Source organism: Euprymna scolopes, chromosome 31 (assembly GCF_053919585.1).
Source record: "Euprymna scolopes isolate OS-2025 chromosome 31, ASM5391958v1, whole genome shotgun sequence".
NCBI lineage: Eukaryota > Metazoa > Mollusca > Cephalopoda > Sepiida > Sepiolidae > Euprymna > Euprymna scolopes.
Window position 1 is genome coordinate 69,088,922 of NC_136512.1, and position 19,897 is coordinate 69,108,818.

The 19,897-nt window shown below is 35.4% G+C and overlaps 1 protein-coding gene across 1 annotated transcript in view; it reads right to left on the minus strand.

Annotated features, from left to right (window-relative positions):
* Nucleotides 1-19,897, minus strand: part of LOC145255806 (uncharacterized) — a 654,582-nt gene that overhangs the window by 272,565 nt on the left and 362,120 nt on the right. The gene's annotated exons all lie outside the window — the stretch shown is intronic.

The following is a 19,897-nucleotide window of genomic DNA, read 5'->3' on the forward strand; positions in this document are numbered from 1 at the left end:
ATCCTCGAGTGGTCTCTGGGCCTTGATAAGTGGTGATGCCTATGTAGAAAAAAAAAAAAGGCATCGGATTTTTTGGTAGCAGCAGTTTATCTCAATTAACACAGAATTTTTCTGTTGCAAATTTAATTCCCTCTGACAAGTCATCCTCACAAAACGTCCGCACCGTCTGGCTTATGTCCTTCTTCATCTATCAGGAGAGTTCATTTGTGAAGCAACTGCTTCAGCTTTTCTACAGAGTTGGAGAAAAAAAATGATAGGGATGGACAAAGATACATGTGGTCGATGATTGTTAAAACCGACCTGGGACAGAACCTGGACCCCCTCGTATCTACAAAGTTTGCCACAGGAACAGTGATTGGCTTGAGACAACCCAATCATTGACTTTAAATTATAACGCATGGTTGGCCTTCGTGTGGGATGCAGTGCCAAGGATGAATGGAACCAACTCAACCAATTCCAAGTATAATGTCTACAAGTTCAGAAATACTCAAAAACATGAGATCCGTTAAGCAATAAAATAATGAGAATTTAAAAAAAAAAAAAAAAGGGGGGGGCAAAGACTTCCGATTCTAAGTAATAGCTGGGGTGCACGGCATTGCCTGGGTGTTTAGGTGGTGTAGTAAGGACCCCTGGAGGGGGGGTCAAAGCAACAGTATCAGGGGTGCCTGTATGTGTGTAGGTGGTGTAGTAAGGAACTCCGGGGGGGGGGTTAAAATAGTGGTAGTAGCGGGTGGGCGTGGAGGTGGGGAGAATCAAAACAACAGTAGGCAGAGGTGTTAAAAAAAAAAGTGGTAGTAGGCCGGCAGAGGTTGAAAAAAATGTGATGTCTTAGCCGAGGTCTCCATCACCTGAGCAGAAGTTTGGAACGTTGAAATTAAGCATAGTCAATCGAAAAGAAAACTTGCTAAAATGTCGGTGAAAAAAAGTGACCCCTCCTTGTACAAAACTGCTCAGTTGAAGGTTAAGGAATTAAGGTTTTTAGCCAATTTTTCGATATTTGTCATCCAAAGGGTCGAGCTTCAAATCGATACTGATCTTGTGAATATCTGTTGCGTCTGTCGAAAGTTTTTGCAATATATACATACATTTAAACAGACAGGTGAGATTTATATTATAGACTAGCGGGGGGTACCCGGCGTTGCCTGGGTGTTTGGAGGTGTGTGTGGTTTTGGATAAATCAAAACTCCGTGAGGGTTAAAATAAAAAAAAATGTTTTGGTAGGTAAGTATGAGGATCGAACCCGAACCCTTGAGGCAAAGTTGAATTCAAGTGTGAAAAAAAACAAAAAAACATGCGACATTAACCACTGGGCCACCGCGAAATGCTAACGGAAACACATTTGAATTTATTTAATTATTTAGAATTGGCAGGTGCACGTTTTAATGACTTAATGAGGTCAACTTTGACTGCGGGGTAGTATTTTATTTACTGTGGGAATGCTTTTTTTATTTTTATTTTCCCAAGATGTTGGGAGGGGGCACCAGCTCCCCATAAAAAGGGGATTGTCCAAATTGAATAGCAATTGTCTGATATAAGGAAAATATTTCCACATTGATCAAATCTGATTGCTTTCGGACATTTCCGGCGATTGAGACCGGAAAAATACCACCAGAATTAGTGTCGTTTTTATTATACGAAAAAGCCTAATCGACATGTGGTGAGCGAAAAATGTTGAATATTTATCTTTTCAAAGTCGAGCAAATTAAATAGACAGGCGACCTCCGTTGTTAACTCGTAGATATTATGATTTATATGTGATATAAAAAGTTTTAAGAGGTTGTGAGCCAACTGACAGCTCCTCGGAAAAAAGCCTTTCTTCGACAAGATACACCTGAAGAAGGTCGGAGGTTACATCGATTGAAATGTTGTGAAAAATCACACTCAAGATGAGAACAGTAGTCCGATGAATCCAAATAATATGAAACTGTTTAAACCTTCGAAATACAAAACACCTGATGAAGGCCGGAGGGCAAAACGGCCGAAACGTTGTGACAATAACAACCAAGATGAGGAAGTCAGTCCGACAATCTCAATCAACACCTTCGAATTCATCATTAACCACGGATGGTGTATTTGTTACCTTACTCATCTTAAGATAGCTTTTTTTCTCATTGCTACTCTGACAATAGTTTAGCCATCCAAAGGTAGCGTCAAATTCTATCAACTTGCTAAATAATAGACTGTCTAATCGTTATTTCTATAGAGTCGACATCTATTATTTTGCCAAGTCTGGTTTATTTCAGCTTTAATCAAATTTGTTTTATCGAATTGTTCGGGCAAGCCATTAATAAAAATTAACGTTCACTCTTATCAAACACTTTCTTTATGACCATGTTTATATCTTTTTTTTTTTTTAAATACTTTTTGTTGTTTCCTTTTTTTAAAAAAAAATGGCTGCCAAATTAGTTTTTTTCTTCTTTTCTTGCCCATTAGTGTTTCCTTTTCGTGAATTTATTTTCTCTCGCTTTATCTTTTTCGTTATTTTAGTACTTTGCGCTGAATTAATTAATCGATAAAATAAACGTAAAATGTTATCTGTTTATTTGTAAAATGTAGCCATTCGTCACCGTATGTTTGCACAATTGTGATATAGAAGCCCGCATACATCTTTGAGAAATACGAGGATAAAATAAAAAAAATAAAAAAAGTCAAATCTCGGATAAGATGCCTACATATGTTGGCATTTATTGAAAGCCTCCCGTCAGTCTCGGAAGACAATGGATACCCCCTGTAAGGATAGTTGCATGTGTAATTATAAGCCTGGAGTTGTGCAATCCTCAACCACACCTCTCCTGAATTGGCACTGCTTGAATCCAGTGGCAAGAAGTGGTTCGGGACGGCTGGAAACAATGCCGAGATAAGCAGAGAACCCATACAGCACCTGAAATTCCAAAATGATCATTCATTTTAGTACTGACCCGGCTGAACGTTGCTTAACCGTTGTGCCAACCTAATTATGCTATATTATTTACATGTACGGTATTTATTAGTCGCCTCATAAAAACAAAATGTAATCATGATTGTTATATATACAGCAGGGTTGTCTCCCTTTTTTAGCTGCTTTTGGACAATTTATAAAGATCGTGGTCAGGGAAGAACACACACACACACAAATCTATTAAGGGATTAAAAGTTGTTGTTTTCGTTAAATATCATTAGTTTATATTATTGTTAATAAATATTATTAATTGAAGAATCATATCAAGTTAACACTCTAATGCCATTGTTAGATAAACACGACACCAGACGAAATTCGGTGGCCATTTTGTTTTGTTTTGCCTATTTCATATAATTCAGACACTTTTCAAGCATGCTTTTCTCAATTTTATATGCACAGTACTAACTGGATTTTTAATGAACACGATTCCTCATTTAGTAATCTATATATATAAAAGCGAAAATGTATGTGTGTATGTATGTTCACTTTTCCTCGATGTCCACGAAAGGCTTCTTTAAAAGAAGCGCTTGCTCGCTTCACAACTTCTTAAAACTTTTTATATCATCTATAAATTGTAATATCTCAGAGTTATCCACGGAGCTCGCCTGTCTATTTAATTTTATTGACTTTCAAACGTTAATTATTCCACATTTCCCGCATCGGCACGCGTTACATTCGGTTTTCGGTATAAAAAAAAGCGAAACTCGACTCTAACCACAGGCCGAAAGCCAGTCACCGGCCCAGCGCCCTCCGGGGCTCGGGCGACAAGATCAAAGTGTAGTATCTGTTCTGACAGATGCTGCAAGCTATGACTAGCAAAGACCATATGTGGGGGTAACTCCACATATCTGACCTTGGTCAATGTAGGGATCACCCTGCAGACCAACAGTTACTATCCAGCTCCCATTTCCCACCTCTCGGGAGCTGGTCCCCCCTTCCCTCCCCCCTCCCTCTCTCTCCACTTTAAAAAACGGCCTTGTGCCTAATTTGCTCAGTGGGGAAGCAAATAAATCCAACAGGCCGAAAGCCACTTGTCTCAAGAGAGCGAAGTAACGTTTGTTCAATGTCGACTTCGTCATATCAGACTGTAGCTTTCATTTCGCTCCTCCTAATAAACAGGGAGCGGGTTTTTAAAAACAAACAAACCGATTTATTTACCTCATTCAAAACTGTCCCGCACAAAATCGTAACTGCTGAATACCTATCGCCGTCACGTCAATCAAAAACGCGCACCTGTTTGTTTTTTTAACACTTTACTATTTTCCAACTGCGCGTCGTCAACGCTTCGGGTATTTTTCACATACCCCGAAAAACACCCGGGCAACGCCGGGTACCCCTCGCTAGTGTATTATAAAAACAACATAAAACTATCTTTAATACCTCAACAGATTTTTTTCTCGCGTTCTTCAAGACGGAGATCTTTATAAACCGCCCTCATCCATTAATGAAGTTTCTTCATGTTCTGTCTACTTACTGTAGTCCCGTCCATACTTAACGAGTACATAAACAGATATTTATGTGAATAAGAACTAGAGAAAATATTTACCATAATATTACCTATGGCCACCTAAATGGTAGGGTGGGCCCTTTAAAAGAATTATAATTGGGCTGTCAAATTTAATGCATAATGACTAGGTTGTTGAATACTGTTTGTGACAGCCTTCTCGATATGTCAGCTTGTAAAGATATAAATAGACCTTTCTCTTCTTTTCACCATGGTTGTTACGTTGGCAGCAGAGTTCAGAGGGAAGTTAAAATGTTGGATTCGGTTTGAGGTTTGAATCGTGTGTCTGATAGAACAACCACCTTCCACACTGCTGCTGACCGAAAAAGGATGAAACACGTGTACATAGATAAGAATTAAAAACACATTAAAAAAAGAAAATATTTTTTATCATGATAGTGTGTGTATGTATACATACACACAGATGCATCTTAGCAGCAGCAGCAACTAACATATTAAGCGATGCTCTTTGTGTAAACAAATAGAGCTTAGGCGTTTGGACAATGTTTGAACATTGTTAATTCACATACCCATCTTAGCAGCTGTCGAATAGCGTAATGGTTAGGAGCACTGGTCGAGTTGCAAAATTGGCTTGAGGTAGTTGCTAGTCTAGCCACACTAATGAGCTGTGATACAGCGAAACAGTACTGTATGTGGAAAGCTATATATATATATATTAGTGATGGAATGAGTCCAGTATTTTTCATGATTCTGATACAATTACTGATTCTGATCTAAATTTTCAATTTTGATACAATGACTGATATTGATTCAGATTCATTTTAAATCTTTAAATATTTAGCTATAGAGATATTTTTCATTTAAATTTTGGATTACCATAAAAAAGTAATATATATATATATGCATATATTTTCGTAAAACGTGAAAATACTCAAATTTCAGTTTTACTGGTAATTTAAAAATCAATAAACATTTATTTTTTTGTCATTGGTACCAACAATGGTAAATTAATAAAAATAAAAACCCCAAAAACAATAGAATGGTTTTGGCCAGTGGAAAATAGGCACAGATTTTTCTAATTCTGATACTTCAAAAAGTTCTGATTTTTCAGATTACCGATATATCATCTCGACACTAATTTATATATAGTTATTATCCAGACACAGACTATTTCGCTAGACTAGCACTCATCCTGAGTCAGGAATCGAACCTACAACCATCTAGTTGAAAGTCGACAGCTCTACCCACTGTCCCATCGAATCAGCGTCCACAAACGATCTCATCAAATGTCTATATATAAACATTTTGATCGCCACTTTTACAGTGCTCAATTTGTTGCTTATTTATAAAGAAAGAGCTTTTGAGTTATGCTAATTAAGTAGAAGGCAAAACCGTTTACGATAGTACTCAACCCAAAAAAGGGAACTTTATATAATAGTATATATACTAGCAAAAGTACTCGTCGTTGACTGGGTTCAAAAACAGCCTACAGAAAATGAACTCTGATTTATTAAAGTATCATAGGTTATGAAAAGGAAGGGTTGTAAAGAGATAGCTTCGAATTTGAGGGTATCAAAACCAAAGCAAAATATGATGAAAGTAAAAATAAAATAGATAAACCCCATGATTTATTATACCATACCTGTTCACACTGAAATACTTATCACAGTATTTTGTGGATCTATATTAAAAAAACCTTGTTAAACTTTGTGACATATTTCTATTCTATGGAGGTCAGGTGTGAACGAACACCCCATAATTTTAATATACCATATTTCTTCAAACTGAAACATAATTATCAAAGTATACTTACGCAGATAGATATGAAAAGTCTTTATTAAAGTTTGTGCCTATTTTCATTCTATGGAGGCCAGGCGTGAACACAGACCCCACAATTTTTATTATACTATCCCTATTTAAGTTGAAACATACTTATCAAAGTGTTCTTATGTACATCTATAGCAAAAACACTTGTAAACGTTTTTTTTTTATTTTTAAAATTTTTTATTTCCATACTTTGTGGACCAGGCGCGAACGCAGACCCCACAATTTTAATGAACCACTGTTCTGCCAGATCAAACATGCCCATTCCTGTGTCTCGATACATCTTCTATCATTATATGTAATCAGTTTTTTAAAATAGTCAACCATATAGGAGCTTATTCGTGACCAGACACACACACACACACACACACACACACATTCAGCTTATATATATATATATATATATATATATATATATATATATATATATATATATATATACACACACATATATAATCTTTTATATTTTATAGAGGGAATTAGATCCGCAGTCTAAAGAGCAAAGTTTATTTTAATGTATTAATACTTTAAAAGGACAACGCTCACTGTACTGAGATATATAATAAGCTCAATAGGTATATTTATCCTAGAGCTATATTAATATTGAATATAAAGATTAATAATTGTAAGTTGTAAATCAGTTTCAAAAGGATGAACAAACAAAATCAAATTGAGTGTACGATCGTTTCAGAAACGATATTCATTTTATTAAAATTGACAATAAGTATTGACAATAATTGACAAAGATTGTTTTTTTTTTTAAACATAGTCTCCTCATCAGCACTAAGAGGGGTGGAGGTGGGGGAGTTTTAAGACATCAAAATAAAACTAGCATTTTTGCATTAATTAAGGTGGATAGTCCTGAAAATATTTAAAAACATAAGAAAAATGTTGTAAATTTTATGTTGATAATGAAAATAGAAAATTAGGAGAAATAGAAAAAAAGAAAATTTTAAATACCTTAATAGTTGTATTAGAAAATTTATTTTAAAGTTCGTCAGTACATAAGTGGGCATGCTGTTATGTTTATATTACGCCGACATCAACAGAGAACAGGTCATTACAGCAATAGCAACAGAGAACAGGTCATTACAGTAATAGCAACAGAGAACAGGTCATTACAGCAATAGTCTAATCTTTGTTGATTTTGGGACTCGAGCGCTAAAATGATTTAAACTTTTTACGACCTGAATTATGATGTAGATGATTAAAAAATAATTGTTAGTTTAAAGGACAATGATACTATGATTTTAAGACATTTTTTTCACTATAACGATCTTTCATTATGAAGTCCAATAGTTAAACTACTGAGAAGTTTTGCATTTCATAAACTTACTTTGATTATTATCTATACTGCTTGAAAAAAGTGTGTTTATGACAACAAACGAAATCCTCCATTCTCTGAGACAGATGGTGGCATACTGAATGCAAGCAATGAACAGTTGCAATCTGGAGATATCTGGCATCTACCCAGAAGTAATACGTATAAGGCGTGTTTGAATCAATTTCCTCTTTATTTATGCCGTTATATTCATTTATTTAGGATTGAACGAATTAGTTCAACCAGGTCATAAACAGTTAAAAATATAAACAAAGCGTTAATATTCAATACGTCTTAAAATGGTCAAATCTATTTCTACTCTTAATTTAGCAACTTGTTCAGAAAAATATATTACTCTAGTATAAAAAAATCTAAAATAGAAGTGGTACTGGATATGACCTTAAACTATATCTGATGGTGAGGCCCCACCTTGCGGGCTTTGGGGAATGTGGAACCACCCTTTAATTGCCATTGCTCCCAGGTCCACTCTGACCCGGAGTGGTAGTACCTGTTAGGGTCCCAACTATGGGTTAAATAGAATCTGACGTAAAAAAAAAAAATACTCCATTAAAATCGTTCCTCAAAATAACTAGATTCGGCATTAAATAACCTGAAAAGGGTTGATATGCCGTAAAACAAAAACAACCAACCAACCTAAAATAGAAGTTTTAATTGAAATCGGCCACTTTGTCACGGGCAACGTCGGGTAATCCTGCAACTATTCAAAAAAAGAGGGCAGATGTGGAGTGTCAGAACGAACACAGTTCGATACGAACTATAACAGTATGTATTTTATTTAGATCAGAAAACGAGATATAGAATTGATCTCTAATCTTGTATTTGAGTGTATGTTATTCCTATTAACTGACTGAGATACAACAAGTTCATTTCGACTTTAATCTAATTTGTTTTATTGAATTATCGGCCATTAATAAAACGTAATGTTCTCTAGCGTCTAACACTCGTTTACAGTGGTGTTTATATCATGATTGTCTTTTTAACTTTTTTTTTTTTTGATTGTTTGTTTGCCTTTTAAAATGGCCGCAGTATTGTATTTCTTTTTCTTTTTTTCTCCATTAGTGTTTCCTTTTTTGGAACTTTATATTGTCTCACTTTATCTGTTCTGAATTTTACAGCAATTTTTTTTTTTTTGACTGAATTAATTAATCGATAAATTAAACATAAAATGTTATCTGTTCATTTGTAAAACGTAGCAATTCGTCACCATATCTTTACTCAATGTGCAGACGCATCGCGGAGAAAGGGGAGAGCAAAAGAAAGCTGGCTCAGTACTTATAGAAAGGTTCGTACTTATTAGTCTTCCCATAAAAATGAGGATTACAAAGGGCTAAACTTATGAGTGAATATAGGACACTAGAAGACAACTTCACCTTCATCTAAGAATGTACCACGTTACAGCTCAAAATGTCATCCATGCAATCTATATGAAGAAAACAGTAGATCTATGCATGTATGTGTAAATATTTAACCGATAAACTCTTAAACTACTGGTCACATAACACTGAAATTTACAAGAAATAGTAATCATACACCAAGAATGGTTTATAAGGAGTAAAATCTTTGTTTGGATGGATGAATAATGCGTCAGCAAGTTGAAATGCGAAAATGTTAATTTCAACATATTTCTATTACTTTTGCGCATGCGCTAATTCATTCGTAACTTGAAAAGTTTAATTTTAAATCCTTCTTATCTATCTTGATAGCTCAAACGGTAGGGAACGTGGCTGGAGCATTAAATGAGGAAACATGATAGGAGCGCTAAATATTTTGGTTTCAATTCTAGCTGTTAGCATCCAAGTCATTAAAAAAAAAAAACAACTTTTGAAATGAATATTAGGTACAATATAATATTCAATAGCGAATTGTCTCTGTAATAATAAATACGAAATCTGCATGAATTAAAATATATTAAGCATATTTTACGGTTAGATTGCCCCCTCCCCCTTGCTAGTACAGGGTGACCCCCCCAAAAAAACAAAAGCTAAATGGAGGCCATCTATAGAACATATGCTGTAGAACGGAGAAAAAAAGGCCAAAGATCCTCGTGTTTTGATGTGATGTTTGGAATATAATAAACTAGTTATGACCAGAGTTTCATTTCATTCGGACAAAACACTAAGAAACGGGGCCTAATTAGATTTGGGGCCCGTTTTTTTTTTTTTTTTTGGTCACCCTGTAAGAGAGAATTTGTTTGAACGTGCAGAGTTTCCTCAATGGTTGAATTCACATTTACATACGAGATAATGTTATTTTTTTTTTTTTTAAATATTTTGACTACCTGCAGTTAATTGTGTGACGTTAGAAAAAGTGAACTTTTAGTTCATCTTATTTCTACACAGAATAGATAGAAGTGAAAAGGAAAAGAAGAGGAAAGGGTAAGCTGCACGAATGGAGAAAGAAAGAGTAGATTTTTCAAGATAATACATTTTTTTTTCCGTCTTGCATACATATTTTTCTTTACAAACGAATCACCACTTATCAAGACCCAGAGGCCACTTGAGGATAAGGGTCAAAGAGTGTACAGTGGTCAAAATAGCAATATCATAGTAATCGTTAGAAGTGTAAATTTGGTAAATTTGATTACTTAAGGGGAACGGCTCATCAAGAACTTGTTTACATTGGACTTGAAGACGGCCATATTGTAGTCTGCTGGAAAGCAGGTAAACAGAAGAGAGTTCCACAGGTGTGCAGTTCTAAGAAAGAAGCTTTGTTCAAGAAATCTACGTTTAGGTTTAGGCGCAGATAAAGAGTGGAGGAAATTATTGATAATGTTTTCAGCCAAATGAATGCTTCTCGTGAATGTTTAGCGAAGGGGGACCATGGATTGGAGCTCAGACGAGCACTTGCCATGAAAATAATGATAAAACAGAGACATGCCCGCAACGTCTCTTCTGTGAGAAAGAGGTTGCAGGGAAGAGAAAAGGGCATTTCCCACTAAGCTACCCTACAACAAGCCTCTTCTCCAACATGTGGCCGCCATATTGAATATGTTGGGTTATCATGGATAATACAAGACCGAAATATAAAGAGAAACATAATGAAACACTAAAAGAAGGTGGAAATTACGGGTGCATTAATTACTAGGGCAAATAATTTATAAAGAATGCATGGGATGTGTAAAGTAAATACACTTTGTACAGTCATTCTTTTTGTGAACTGTTATCCTCATCTTCATAGTTGCTGTTTCACAATGTTTCGGCCAACTCATCCTCTGGCCTTCTTCAGGTGATTAACCACGATGGAATAGGAATGATGAGTCTTGTAACTGTATCCTCAGTAATTACTGCCTTCCATAGTTGTTGTTGTCTCACCACGTTTTGGCCAACTAATCCTCTGGCCTGCTTTTAATAGGATTGAAACCGCTATCTTTAGACAAGGCTCACCTGGAAGCATAGAGACTCAATTCCTCTATCCACTGTGCCAGTGGAAAGAAGGCCAGAGGATGAGTTGGCTGAAACATGGTGAGACAACAACAATTATGAAGATGAGGATAACAGTCCGCAAAAAGAATGGATGCATAACTTATGAACGCTCATCTCAAAGGATTAAAAAAAAAAAAAAATTACAAATACGCCTTGCAGTGATATTATCTGGGAACTATAGCTGAGATCAGGAGAAAGAGACATTTTTATAACAATTAATAGAGAAAATGAAAAAGGTAGAGGCCAGGCTTTTGATCGAGACGTGTTCCATAACTAGAGACATTTATGCACAACCCTGTGTAAACTAACATCAATCTAAATTTAGATGAACAGAATTTCTTTCAGAGAATTTTCCATCTGCAGAACAGATTACCACAGGACTACTTCCCTACAGGCAACAACATGATCATCTTCAAACCCAATGTCATAAGCAGTTGTAATAATCCTGTTAAATATTGCATTTACGTCAGCTGGTAATCATTTAAAGATTTATGTTCACCGAAAGATTGCTGTTAAGTTGGGCAAAACGTAATGGTCAGAAACAAGTCAACCAGTTGGCATTTCATATCATTGTTCTGCTGTTAGAGGAAAAGGTAGAGAAAGTAACGTTTTTTTTATATCCATTATGTTTTAAAATAGATATGGCGTGTATATATATTATTATTATTATATCAGTTACATATGGTCACTACAAACAACCATCTGTTTCAGTCAAAGAGACTTCCTCAGGCAACCCACATATATATATGTATATACACATTTCTCACAGTAAAGGTTTGTCAAAGATAAACATAATCGGTATATAATAATAAAACAGGAGACATAAAAGAGGATGAAAATTACAGATGTAAACGAAAGGGTGAAGAATGCCCTGACACAAAAAATAAACATGAATTGCTAGGGTAAACCAATTTTAGTGCATGTATGGGTGATATAGTAAAGTAGATACAACTTATTAATATTATGTAGGAACTATTCTGATAACAAATTCTCTGTCCAACAGATAAGGGGTGAGATAGCTTCATGTGAAATACTTGTATAGTTGCTATTTGTCATAGGACGTCTAATATTGCATTTTCTAGTGTGCTTAAAAGAATGATGACAAATAGTAATGCATAAAAATATAATGATACATCTTTATTGTTGGTGGCCATAGTAGTTAGTGAGGGAGGAGGACGCACAGGAATTGACAGAATGGTTTTCTCAGACCTGATCGTAAGTCAGTAGTCGACTATCGATCTCAATTTCAGTTTTGTTTATACAGGGTGGAACGATAAAAGTGTCGGCCCAAGGAAAACAAACCTACAGCTGTATTTTAAAACTTTTATTTAAAAAAATCAATTCAGGTAACTTGATTATGAAGTAGAGTTGGCATCAATCCAATGTAGCCGTCTTCAGCCTCAATCACCAGCTCAATATGGATCCAGGACTGGGAGCATGCCTTTTCCACAGGTGACAGCAGGAGCTCTGTGAATACTCAACGGATGGCGGCGATCAGGCTGGTTTTGGTGTTGTGGGAAGTTATGTTAGTGATGTTCTCGACGTATGACTAAATAAAGTAGTTCAGTGGGCCCAGGTTAGGGGAGGAGAGGAGGCCAGTGAGAGAAGCGTACTTCCTTCTGAAGCTAAGCCTGGGTCGCTTTGGACTTGGCTGGTGCCAAGTTCTGCAGCCACATCCAGGTTTGCCAGCGGCCACCTAATTGCACCAGGGGATCACCACACTCTTCAGCACATCCAGGTACACTTTATTGTTGACTTTCAGGCCAACTTTGAAGATGTGAGATGGCATGATGTGGCCCTCACTTGAAACCACACCAAAGACCATAACCATGGGTCGTCTGATGCATTGAGCTGTGCCCTCAAGCAGTGAACTGTCTGGATTTGCATTTTGAGGGTGCTGGCAATAGTCCTGTTGTCAGGACCTGGATTGGAAGAGAGTATTAGTTGTACAGCGGTGCATCTCCAACCTTGCTCGTTGAACATTGTGTCAGTTTCGGACATAATAAAAGACTCCTATCGCTCTTGGGATTTGTACACAATTGGTCAAGTAGTAGGACTGTCTGCAACAAAAAAAGAAAACCGATTTTCATCAAATGGAAATGGAATCATCTCTTTTCTAGGGCGACGATTTTATCGTTCCACCTGGTATAATTTATGACACTCACATCCACCAGCAGTAGAACTGTCGACTGTCAGCCAGATGATTGTAGGTTCGATTCCTGGATTGGGATGTGTGTTAGTCAAGCCGAACTGAAGAGCTGTGATACAATAAAACAGTCTGTGGATAACCATACTGAGCTAGCCTCAGAATTATGAGAACAGAAATGAAAAATATGAATTTTTCGACAAAGTTCCCTTAACTTTTTAAGTCTCTTTCATTGAACATATTCAATATACTTCTCAACTTTTCTTTCTCTTTTTTATTTTTTCTTATTGTTCAATTGAAAGGCACGATTCATAAATTTGGTGCCAGTTCAAAACCTCTGTCCATTTGCAAGTACAACATATAAAGAAACGACCAACGCTGACGATCAATCTGTACTGTTGGCTAGGGCAGCCATCAAATTACAATGTTCCTAGCAGACAAGATGATATCCTATTGACTAAAAAGAAATCTAATTTTAAACTTTCTACTTCGTACAATCAATGGACTCTTCTGTCAACAGATGGAAATGGTATACAAAAACTACAATACTTATTTGTTATTGCTTAGTAGACTCTGAAGGGTTTACAACAACAGTTAAACTGATTGTGACACCGTGTGCTTCTATGTTTACATTACTTAAAACACTATTTGCACAGTAGAAAAATATTGTTATTGCAAATAATGAAACATAAAATTTATGAAACATAAAATTTATGAAACATATAAAATTTATGAAACATACAAGATTTATGAAACATACAATTTATGAAACATACAAGATTTATGAAACATAAAATTTATGAAACATAAAATTTATGAATCATACAAGATTTATGAAATATAAAATTTATGAAACATAAAATTTATGAAACATAAAATTTATGAATCATACAAGATTTATGAAATATAAAATTTATGAAATATAAAATTTATGAAATATAAAATTTATGAAACATAGAAGATTTACGAAACATAAAATTTATGAAACATATAAAATTTATGAAACATAAAATTTATGAAACATATAAATTTATGAAACATACAAGATTTATGAAATATATAAAATTTATGAAACATATTGCGAAATGTTTTTGACTCCTGATGTGGGGAATAAGACCAATGATTTTGAGAATCGTTTTTATAACCACAAGTCATGGTGAGCAACCAATGAAATACTTCTAAAGTTACTATAAAAATTGTCGAATTTTGGATTCGATTAGTTCGCCGCCATCTTTGTTACTGGCAATTACACTCAATTTATGAAATATATAAAATACTAGCAGGACTACTCAGCATCACTCAGAACCCACTTTCCATAAAGCAGGTAACTTACACAAAAAAAAAAATAAACATAAATGAAACAATTTGTAATGCTGAAATCTGGACTGTTTAAGTAAATCTCTGTCTCATTTAAGGGTTCTTGAAAGGTGCAGAATCGTATCTGCAATATGTCAGCCGATGTAACATTTAACTGTCTCCAGGTATATTTTGTCAAACCCGGCAAATCTTTCTGTCAAACTCAAGAATCTGCACGCAATTTCGACAGGGACCCTATATTTAATCTACTAGGATAGCATGTTCTCATTCTGTCAGCCATGATCGGGTAAAAGTATTTTTAGCATCGTTCGCACTGAAGATTGAAACTTCAACCTTCAGAAGATGGTCATTTAAAACTGTAACCAAGTACTTTATCCATTACGCCATAGGTCTTTGCAAATGTTGATTGGCATTTTCTTTTGTGTTTATCAAATGAAGTTGAGTCCACATTAGATTTTTCTCTTCATCACACATAGTCAAAGCCCTGGTCATGATGAAGTCCGGCCGTCTTGAGATCTTACTGCAGGGTGTGCAGCCATTTTTGTTTTGGCCATCCTATTCAGCCTTTTCCCATGAACCTTTGTTTTCAATCTCATTTTCACCATGGTCTCACTGTTCATGTGCATTACATGTCCGTACGACCGCACATGATTTTCTCTCATTGTCTTCGATCTGTATTACCTTCAGCAGACATAGTTGAGTCTGGTTCGTCTGAAAATCCAACGTATCTTTCTGCCTAATTTATTATCAGCTAGCACTCAAAGAACAAAGCAATAGTAACAGTTTGAAACATATTTTATACACTTAGTAAAAATTAAATATCATCAAAAACTTTTTTCAATCTTTTTTATAAATAAAAGGTATAAGTTTTACTTGTATATACACTAGTGATTATTATACACTAGGGATGATTCCAATATTTTCCAATGATTCTGATACACTTCCCGATTCTGAATTTTTTAAATGAGGATTGGTTATTCGTATTATTTGGATTCATCGGACTGCTGTTCTCATCTTGAGTGCGATTTTCAACGTTTTGGTCAATGTAACCTCCGACCTTCTTCAGGTGTATCTTGTCAAACGCGGAATGTTTTTGTTGAACTCGGGAATTTGGATGGAATTTTGAGCGGAATCCTTTATTTACTTGACAGAGGTAGCATGTTCTTGTTCTGTCAGCCTGGATAGAGGTTCTAGGTAATTCACAATTTGTATTTTTCGGTCGCCTATATTCAGTCATAGCTGACGGAACATATAGCTGACAGAAGTGTACAGAAGCGGTTCACAAATTTTAGAGCTGGAGATTTTAGCTTTAATGACAAAGAACACCCCGAGTAAATTAAAAAATTAAACCTAATCTATATTACACGACACGAGAACAAGAAAAAAGGCTTAACATATCAAAATTTACCAAAAAGACCTTAGGAGACTATGTGATATTGTTGCAGTTTAAGAATCGGATTATTGTAAATGTCCACTCAGGTTTGACCAGAAGCTATAGAATATGCCGAGCACTGATTAAAATAAAAAAACACTAAGAAACCCGATCCAGTTACAAATGCTTAACTAAGTTAAGGTATTACTACACCTTAGACAACCAGTTATTTTTAGATTGGGTTAGAGTTAGGATTTTCTTTTTGGATTAGGGGATAGGGGTTGGTGATAGGGGTTAGGGTTAGGATTAGAGCTGCAGTTAGTTCATCTAGGCTGGTTAAATTCATTGTCATGTGCTTCATTATTATGACTGATTAAAATTAAAAACCTTAAAGTTTTTTTTTCCCAATTTATCAAAAGTCGTCTGCTTTGCTCATTGGCTAACTGTGTCTGTTATCACTTTTTGATTGGGTGATCAATTGGATCAGCAATTGGCGTATTCCAACGGTTCCCATCAGCTTCCAGCTGAGCAGACATTTATGAGAATCCAGTTCTTACTAAGTCGATGAATCAAGTCGAATTTTCTGTAAAAGTTGCTTCATTAGTTTGGCCCGAAACTTATTTAATGATGTACTATCTTTAGTTGGCTTGCTGTATTCTGTTATCTGAAATAAAAATGATCAACAGTCACAGGATGCTGACTGGATTCGTCATATTAACTAGCAAAAGAATTCCTGCCAATCGAGACACTCAGATCTTTCTTCTAAGCTCCACAGTTTTTATATTTGTTTGGTATCAGTTTTTTCACGTTTTTTTAGTGACAACACCAGACCCGAACTTATTTTACCTGTGATTCTGTCATGAGGATAGCAGACATCTTTGGAACCAGAGTTATAGGATCAAAAAGTATAAGACACCTTTGACACCTAAGATTGCAAAAATTTTGATCTCAATTTCTTGAATTCAAAAATATCTGATTTCAGCTCAAAAAAAATTTCAAAATATCCGATTCCAAAAATTACAAAGTATCTGATTCCAAAAATTCAAAAACATCCAATTCCAAAAATTCCAAAATATCAGATTCCAAAAATTCCAAAATATCCAATTCTGACTCTTTATTTTAAAGTCTAATTACAAAAAATATGAATCTGATTCCTTCCCATTTCTTGTTTAGAACTACACTTTGCTAGCTAATGTTAATGCTTTCTACAGCTTCCACAGACATTTACTAATCACACCTTGAGCAGTTAGCATCTCTGCCTTAAGCAGTTTCCACTTTTTATTTATTCATTCAAGGGAAATAACTCCTCTTGCCATATGACATTAACAGTGTGTACTCAAGAAACCACAACACATACAAATTGGCGACCACTTTTTTGAAAAAAAAAAAAAATAAAATAAAACTTGAAAAATAGAATATAAAATATTCCTATATTTTACATATTTAGATAGAAAAAATAAATAACTCAACAGAATTGTATTTGTTTACTCTTGAGTTGGAAGCCATGTTTAGTTTCAGAACAGTTTCCGATCGTTAGTTGTTCTATACAAGTCCTGGAAGTGACTGGTTCTCAGTAGACAATTCTTTTGTTCAGGTTCCTGACCATATAATTTTTATAGCCACAGAGCAAAAGATTCTTCTCGTGTTGACACGAAGAAAACGTATGCAAGGTTGCTAAAGAAAAAGGTTTAATTTTTATGGAGCAATTCTAGTTTCTGATTGGTTGGCAGCAGAACGTGAATTAATTTGATTTGTCAATTCCTAGCAGCATCGTTTATAAATAGAATCTCCCACCTGTGAGGGACGATACCCCCATTATTAGTCAAAAATATTATAAAATTTGGTATTTACCAGATAATTATCTGGTTTTAGTATTAAAGGTGCACTGGGTTTCCCGGACTCTGGGGTGGGTAACAGCAGGCAATGATTCATACCTGTTCTTCAATTCATCGTATTGATATAAGTCATGCTGTAAGCAGTCGGTTCACTTTTTATGTACCGAAGTGAGGTTTTCCTTTGTCTTCGATGCATCTTTGTGCTTGGGATGCATTTTATTGTCTTAATGTACAAGGTCGCATGCTGCATATAGCCAAGACACAGAGTGTGTAATGCATCTCAAATCTCACCAATATCAATCTTCTGATAGAGTATGTCTGAAGGGAGTCTCTCTTTTAGTCTTCTGCCATACATCGACCTGATCATGGTACAATTATTACACTGAAGCCATTGCAAGTCAAAAACGTTTGGAGTCCATATTTGTTGTATTTATGGAGGAAATCTTTGACAACAACTGTCTTCGTAACATTCTGCACTGCCACCGTGGAGATCTTGTTCCAGTTTTAGCTCTCCGCCGTAGACTCGACCTACGCCCCCCCCCCCCCCCAACTACCGTCTGTCTTTCTTCAATGACATCTCCAGTGGTTTGGACATACAGCTCATTGTCCAGAAGGAGAGCTCATTCACAAAATCTTCTCTTTCTTTTTTCTGCCTGGATGGCATAAACTTGTCCGTGGCCAGCTTAAGTTCTGGATGACAGCAATTAAGAACAGCCTGGCATTACTATTGGGCCCACAAGTCGTTGGTTTCTGGCACTGGAATCGAGAAAGGCTAACGAATTTCTGTGATCTGGTCCAGGATTGTCAATACAGAACTATGGTGGTTCAGGATGTAGTTTGTGTTCAGGAGGAAGCCGACCCAATCCAACTAGGATGATAGCCACTACAAGCTGAAAAAAACCTTGCTCTAAGTCCTGAAGGAAATATGTGTAGATATGACAATCGACATCAGCTTCCAGAAGCAACACAACAGCAAGCAGACCAGTTAAACAAACGAAAATATATATTTACTAAATATACATTTATTTATTTTTTTGTTTTTACTTAAAAAGCAATCTTCATATTCCTTTATAGTTTAAAGCTGACGATCGACAGATGCCGCTTTGTTATGTGTGACATTATATCCGATTCTCAGGTAAGTCTGTTTGTAGATGTAGATTAAAGTATGTGTCCAGTTTTTGTAGCAATATATACATTATTCTGTTTCATGCACACACACACTAAATCATGCACAATGACAGTTATTGCAGTGACACCTAGTGGTAAACCAGAGAAAATAAAATAGTTGGGGGGAAAAAAAGAAATCAACATGACATTTTAAGATAATAGTAAAAAGAAATCTTCAGGTTATTTTTTTTTTCTGAGTTTATTGAAACTACTGTTACGAAGAGATAAGTATGTGACTTTATATACAGGTAAAAAGTATATATATATATATATATATATATATATATATATATATATATATATATATATTTCTTTAAATTCTCACAAAAGAAATATATAGTAGCTCAATAGTTTGTAATACAACCAGAGTTGTTAATTTAACATGATACAATCCTTTTTCATTAACAAAATGTTTTTTGAATGAACTGAAAGTATATATATATATATATATATATATATATATATATATACTTTCAGTTCATATAAAAAATATTTTGTTAATGAAAAAGGATTGTATTATGTTAAATTAACAACTCTGGTTGTATTACAAACTATTGAGCTACTATATATTTCTTGAGTTGAGCATATTGAGAAGTGAAACACGAATTACCATTAGCATATAAGCGACGCTCTTTGTGTAAACAAATCGAGCGGAGGTATTTCGGACGACATCAAAACATCATTAAACTCACTACTCGTTCAAGCAGCCGCCAATAGCGTAATGGTTAGAAGCCTTGACTGCCGTATAAACGGTCGGGTTTCAATCCTGGCTTGAGGTAGTTGCCTGTCTAGCCGCACTGATGAGCTGTGAAACAGCGAAACAGTACTGTATGTGGATGACTATAGTGCTCCTCACCTTGAGTTGAGCATATTGAGAAGTGAAACACGAATTACCATTAGCATATAAGCGACGCTCTTTGTGTAAACAAATCGAGCGGAGGTATTTCGGACGACATCAAAACATCGTTAAACTCACTACTCGTTCAAGCAGCCGCCAATAGCGTAATGGTTAGAAGCCTTGACTGCCGTATAAACGGTCGGGTTTCAATCCTGGCTTGAGGTAGTTGCC